Source organism: Cetorhinus maximus, unplaced genomic scaffold (assembly GCF_964194155.1).
Source record: "Cetorhinus maximus unplaced genomic scaffold, sCetMax3.hap1.1 HAP1_SCAFFOLD_3559, whole genome shotgun sequence".
In the NCBI taxonomy this organism is placed as follows: Eukaryota; Metazoa; Chordata; class Chondrichthyes; order Lamniformes; family Cetorhinidae; genus Cetorhinus; species Cetorhinus maximus.
Window position 1 is genome coordinate 15001 of NW_027599468.1, and position 5000 is coordinate 20000.

Genomic DNA, 5000 nt, shown 5'->3' on the forward strand with positions numbered 1-5000 from the left:
GCCTCTCTGCCAGAGACTTAAGTCCAATTGGTTAACCATTTCTCATGGCCGCAATTTGCCTGCCGTTCAGAGACCAAGTCCAATTGGTTAACCATTTCTCTTGAAAACACTTTGCCTCTCCGCCAGAGACTAAGTCCAATTGGTTAACCATTTCTCAGGAAAACGCTTTGCCTCTCTGCCAGAGACTAAGTCCAATTGGTTAACCATTTCTCTTGAAAACACTTTGCCTCTCTGCCAGAGACTAAGTCCAATTGGTTATCCATTTCTCGTGAAAACACTTTGCCTCTCTGCCAGAGACTAAGTCCAATTGGTTAACCATTTCTCAGGAAAACACTTTGCCTCTCTGCCAGAGACTAAGTCCAATTGGTTAACCATTTCTCGTGAAAACACTTTGTCTCTCCGCCAGAGACTAAGTCCAATTGGTTAATCATTTCTCAAGGCCACAATTTGCCTGCCGTTCAGAGACCAAGTCCAATTGGTTAACCATTTCTCTTGAAATCACTTTGCCTCTCTGCCAGAGACTAAGTCCAATTGGTTAACCATTTCTCTTGAAAACACTTTGCCTCTCTGCCAGAGACTAAGTCCATTTGGTTAACCATTTCTCTTGAAAACACTTTGTCTCTCCGCCAGAGACTAAGTCCAATTGGTTAACCATTTCTCGTGAAAACACTTTGTCTCTCCGCCAGAGACTAAGTCCAATTGGTTAACCATTTCTCTGGAAAACACTTTGCCTCTCTGCCAGAGACTAAGTCCAATTGGTTAACCATTTCTCAGGAAAACACTTTGCCTCTCTGCCAGAGACTAAGTCCCATTGGTTAACCATTTCTCGTGAAAACACTTTGTCTCTCCGCCAGAGACTAAGTCCAATTGGTTAATCATTTCTCAAGGCCACAATTTGCCTGCCGTTCAGAGACCAAGTCCAAATTGGTTACCCATTTCTCTTGAAAACACTTTGCCTCTCTGCCAGAGACTAAGTCCAATTGGTTAACCATTTCTCTTGAAAACACTTTGCCTCTCTGCCAGAGACCAAGTCCAATTGGTTAACCATTTCTCGTGAAAACACTTTGCCTCTCTGCCAGAGACTAAGTCCAATTGGTTATCCATTTCTCTTGAAAACACTTTGTCTCTCCGCCAGAGACGAAGTCCAATTGGTTAACCATTTCTCTTGAAAACACTTTGCCTCTCTGCCAGAGACTAAGTCCAATTGGTTAACCATTTCTCGTGAAAACACTTTGCCTCTCTGCCAGAGACTAAGTCCAATTGGTTAATCATTTCTCTTGAAAACACTTTGCCTCTCTGCCAGAGACTAAGTCCAATTGGTTAACCATTTCTCGTGAGAACACTTTGCCTCTCTGCCAGAGACTAAGTCCAATTGGTTCACCATTTCTCTTGAAAACACTTTGTCTCTCCGCCAGAGACTAAGTCCAATTGGTTAACCATTTCTCTGGAAAACACTTTGCCTCTCTGCCAGAGACTAAGTCCAATTGGTTAACCATTTCTCTTGAAAACACTTTGCCTCTCTGCCAGAGACTAAGTCCAATTGGTTAACCATTTCTCGTGAAAACACTTTGCCTCTCTGCCAGAGACTAAGTCCAATTGGTTAACCATTTCTCAGTGGCACACCGAGGGCAATCTGTAACGTCTCGCGGGCCCGGGGGCCCCTTTGCACGGCCTGCCAATGCAATCCGAGGCGCACTGTCCTTCGTTTGGTTAACCATTTCTCAGGGGCACACCGAGGGCACCCTGCATTGTCTCGCGGGCCCGGAGGCCACTTTGCACGGCCTGCCAATGCAATCCGAGGTGCTTCGCCCTTGGCCGCCTTCCCGGCCGGCTTCGGGACGTTTCGGGGGCTCTCACCGGGGCAAATCCGGTCCCCCGGGCGATTAGGAGGCCTCCCCGGGCAGGCCCGGGCTTCAGGCCGCCGCTTTTCCATCCCGGCCGAAAGAGGCGAAAAATGCCGAAAATGGCCAAAAATGGCCGCCGGCAGGGCCTGTCGGTCGGTTTGGCGGCAGCCTGGGTCGGTCCCTGCAGACCTGGAGGCTCGAGAAGGTTTTTGGCGATGTCGACCGATTCTCGATTTGCCACCTCCTACTATTCTGCAGGTACCCCGCCAACCTCCCCTGCCAACAATTCCAACCGTAAGGTCGGGCGGTAGTCCTACCGTCCAGGAGGCCCCAAAGCCCGCAAAACGCCATTTTGCCCTTTCCTCATCGGGACTTCCGAGGGGAACTCATTAACCAGCTCCAGGAGTGGCATGCCAGAAAATGCAACTTGACCCGTCGCCGGGCAGATTCGCTACTCTCTGCGGGAATACCCCCACCGGGTGCCGGGTAAAGGCCTCGGATCTGACCTCATGGACTTCCGTCTGTGCACGGATTTTGCTCTCGCGGGCCCAAGAGCCACTTTGCCCGGCCTGCCAATGCAACCCGAGGTCCATTGTCCTCATTGGTTAACCATTTCTCGTGAAAACACTTTGCCTCTCTGCCAGAGACGAAGTCCAATTGGTTAACCATTTCTCAGGGGCTCACCGAGGGCAATCTGTAACGTCTCGCGGGCCCGGGGGCCCCTTTGCACGGCCTGCCAATGCAATCCGAGGCGCACTGTCCTTCGTTTGGTTAACCATTTCTCAGGGGCACACCGAGGGCACCCTGCATTGTCTCGCGGGCCCGGAGGCCACTTTGCACGGCCTGCGAATGCAATCCGAGGTGCTTCGTCCTTGGCCGCCTTCCCGGCCGGCTTCGGGACGTTTCCGGGGCTCTCACCGGGGCAAATCCGGTCCCCCGGGCGATTAGGAGGCCTCCCCGGGCAGGCCCGGGCTTCAGGCCGCCGCTTTTCCATCCCGGCCGAAAGAGGCGAAAAATGCCGAAAATGGCCAAAAATGGCCGCCGGCAGGGCCTGTCGGTCGGTTTGGCGGCAGCCTGGGTCGGTCCCTGCAGACCTGGAGGCTCGAGAAGGTTTTTGGCGATGTCGACCGATTCTCGATTTGCCACCTCCTACTATTCTGCAGGTACCCCGCCAACCTCCCCTGCCGACAATTCCAACCGTAAGGTCGGGCGGTAGTCCTACCGACGAAGAGGCCCCAAAGCCCGCAAAACGCCATTTTGCCCTTTCCTCATCGGGACTTCCGAGGGGAACTCATGAACCAGCTCCAGGAGTGGCATGCCAGAAATTGCAACTTGACCCGTCGCCGGGCGCACTCGCTGCTCTTTGCGGGAATACCCCCACCGGGCGCCGGGTAAGAGCCTCGGATCTGACCTCATGGGCTTCCGTCCTCGCACGGATTTTGCTCTCCCGGGCCCAGGGGCCACTTTCCCCGGCCTTGCGAAGGCAATCGGAGGTGCTTCGCCCTCGAAACCGCCTTCCCGGCCGGCTTCGGGACGTTTCCGGGGCAAATCCGGTCCCGCGGGCGAAGGGGAGCCTTCCCCGGGCACGCCCGGGCTTCAGGCCGCCGCTTTCCGTGACCTACCGAAAGACGCGAAAAATGCCGAAAATGGCCAAAAATGGCCGCCCGGCACGGCCTCGCGGTCGGTTTGGGGGCAGCCTGGGTCGGTCCCTGCAGACCTGGAGGCTCGAGAAGGCACTTGGCGATGTCGACCGATTCTCGATTTGCCACCTCCTACTATTCTGCAGGTACCCCGCCAACCTCCCCAGCCAACAAATCGCAAATGCCGATCGGCGGGTGACCGTCCGGTAGTCATGCCGACGAAGAGGCACCTAGGCCCCGCAAACGCTTCCAAATCCGACCCCATCCCGGACCGGTTCTTTTTTAAAAAAGGCTCCCAGGATTCCGGATTTTTTCCTGCCGCACTCGGGACCACCCGACGGACACGAAACCGGGAACCTTTCCCCGGTCCGACCCTCCTCGGCCCGGCCAGCCGACGCCGAAGCGGCCGACTGGTTAATGATTTCACCCTGCTCCGACGTGACGCGTTTTCCAACCGCGCATGCGCGGCTCTGCCACCCGAACCGCCCCCTCACGTGGGGGCTCTGGGTCCGCCCCCCGGCAGCCATTTCCTCCTGCCGGTCCGTTATTTTACGCCGTTTTTCGCCCTCCAGCCCTGCCGGAATGCTGCCTGCTCGCTGGTTAACCATTTCGCTCCCTGCACTTCGGCTTCTGCCCTGCTGGGGAAGCCCGCTGCTGCCTCTAACCGTACTCACGGGCGGGCGGCTCTCCTGCGCGGCCTCCGGCCACGCCCCCTCACCTGGTTTGCTGGGAACCCGCCCCCGGCAGCCTGTTACTCGTGCCGGTTCGGTCTTATCGGCCCTTTTTGCACCTTCCCTGCCTGCTGGCATGCTTCGGCTCACCGGTCAACCGGTTCCCCGTTCTCCACTTAGACTTTTGAGCTGCGGGGCTGGTCTGCCGCGAACTGCACCCGTATTACGGGGCGGGCGGCTCTACTGCCCGTACGGCTGCCCTGCCTGTTAACTGGTTAACCGTTTCCCCGTCCACTACTTCGTCCCTGGACCTGCCGGTGTGTTCTGCAGCTAACTGCACCCGTATTACGGGGCGGGACGCTCCGCTTACCGGCCGGCTGCCATGCCTGCTTAACTGGTCAACCATTTACTCACATATACTTAGCCCCTGGAGCTGCTGGGCTGGTCGGCGACCTAACTGCACCCTTGTTGCCGGGAGGTCGGCACTAATTGCCGGCCGGCCGGCTGCCCTGCCTGCTAACTGGTAAACCCTTTACCCACATGTACTTAGCCCCTGGATACTGATGGGCTGTTCTGCACCTAACTGCACCCTGATTAGCGGGCGGGCGGCTGTAATTACCGGCCGGCTGCCCTGCCTGCTAACTGGTTAACCATTTACCCACATGTACTTAGCCCCTGGAAACTGATGGGCTGTTCTGCAACTCACTGCACCCTTACTGGCGGGCGGACAGGCGGCCGGCTCTAATTACCGGCCGGCCGGCTGCCCTGCCTTGCTAACTGGTTAACCATTTACCCACATGTACTTAGCCCCTGGAAACTGATGGGCTGTTCTGCACCTAACTGCA